Here is a 1,826-nt window from a genome sequence, read left to right as displayed (position 1 = left end):
TCTTTAGTGTCCCCTTGTCTCCCAGCTGTGTGTGTCACTCTTTAGTGTCCCCTGGTCTCCCAGCTGTGTGCGTCACTCTTTAGTGTCCCCTTGTCTCCCAGCTGTGTGTGTCACTCTTTAGTTTCCCCTGGTCTCCCAGCTGTGTGCTTCACTCTTTAGTGTCCCCTTGTCTCCCAGCTGTGTGCGTCACTCTTTAGTGTCCCCTGGTCTCCGTTGTGTTCTGAGCTTCTTGCAGCGTTTGGTTTCTGCAGCTTTTAGTAAACGTTGCCATGTCTCCTCAAGTTGCTGAATGTTCTCTAAACGCTGCATGTGTTGTCAAGTCGCTGAAGATGTTTCTTCGTGGAACATTTGTGTTTTTGTGTCTGCATTGTTTTTGAAGCTGCAACACGTTTCCCCTGATGGAAGAGTTTTGGGTCGTTGTCGTGCGTCGGCCATCGCACCAAAACATCAAACAAAGGAGTAAAAAAACAAAAAACAAAAAACAATCAATAAACCTCAATAAATACATCGTAATGAGAAAAAGTGACTGCTGTTATTTTAGACGATACATTGTACTTATAACTGCTATTGGATGGATTGGAGAGGCAGGAACACATATTTAATCCACTTAAAAAAAGCAATAGAAGTTTTAGTTTATGCTATATTTAAAATATTAGCACTCATTTTCTTTGGGGTACAAAAGGCGTTATTTATTTTCTCTTTAAAGCCACCGTCGTCAAAATCTGTAATATGACCTGCAGAACACGGGTGCTGTGTATAATTGGTGCACAGATTAAAGTTGGTTTGGGACGGGTGATGCCCCGTCCCGTATTTCGTAAATACAGAGGTCCAAAACATGCTAGGGGAGCTCGGGGGAAGCCCCCACCCACATTTTTTTGTGCACACCAAAGCATTCGACTCTGGGCTCAGCAGGTGAGAAACTAAGGAGGGGCTTCCACATGAGGCAGACCAGGTGTTTGGCACCCCCACTCTAACTTTGTCCAAGATAGTCGTACTGTCACCAAAATCACACTTTGCTGTCCCCCTCTAGTCTGTGCACACAAAAGCATTTTACTCTGGCCTCAGCATATATACATATATATATATAATACAACTGCACATAATTAACAGGGTTCTTTGTAGTACTTCCATTTACTGGCGGTGGGGGCAATGCACAACTAAGTAGCCTACATTAAAGCAAACACAAGGAGACAACATCAATTTATCAACAAACAGCNCCGTACCCACCATTGAGGTCAAATCCTTCCGAGGTGTATATAATAAAACTTGTGAAATAACTGCACATAATTAACAGGGTTCTTTGTAGTACTTCCATTTACTGGCGCTGGGGGCAATGCACAACTAAGTAGCCTACATTAAAGCAAACAGAAGAAGACAACATCAATTTATCAACAAACAGCCGCAGTCCGGACTTGTACCCATGGATGTATAATAAGGATAAGGGAAGGTGAAACAAATACTTTACATTAAGTTATTTTCGTNNNATAATAATAATAAAAATACATATGTATATGCTTAGCCCAGAGTGTGCACAAAACTAGAGGTGAACAACAAACACCAGTGTGATTTTGGTGACAGTACGACTATCTAGGACAAAGTTATAGTGGGGGTGCCAAATCCGGCAGCACCAACACCTGGTCTGCCACATGTGGAAGCTCCCTTTTAGTTTCTCACCTGCTGAGCCCAGAGTATAATGCTTTTGTGTGCACAAACTAGAGGTGAACAGCAAACACCAGTGTGATTTTGGTGACAGTACGACTATCTTGGACAAAGTTACGGTGGGGGTGCCAAACCAGGCAGCTGCACCATCTGTTCTGCTGAACATG

At 43.1% G+C, this 1,826-nt stretch overlaps 1 protein-coding gene across 1 annotated transcript in view; it reads right to left on the bottom strand.

Moving 5' to 3' along the window:
- Window positions 1–1,826, bottom strand: part of LOC104945164 (myoD family inhibitor domain-containing protein) — a 41,211-nt gene that overhangs the window by 22,980 nt on the left and 16,405 nt on the right. The gene's annotated exons all lie outside the window — the stretch shown is intronic.

This window comes from Notothenia coriiceps, unplaced genomic scaffold (assembly GCF_000735185.1).
Source record: "Notothenia coriiceps isolate Sejong01 unplaced genomic scaffold, NC01 NC01_scaffold00009245, whole genome shotgun sequence".
In the NCBI taxonomy this organism is placed as follows: Eukaryota; Metazoa; Chordata; class Actinopteri; order Perciformes; family Nototheniidae; genus Notothenia; species Notothenia coriiceps.
Note: the sequence above shows the minus strand (reverse complement) of the source record. Positions and strands in the feature narration are given on the sequence as shown.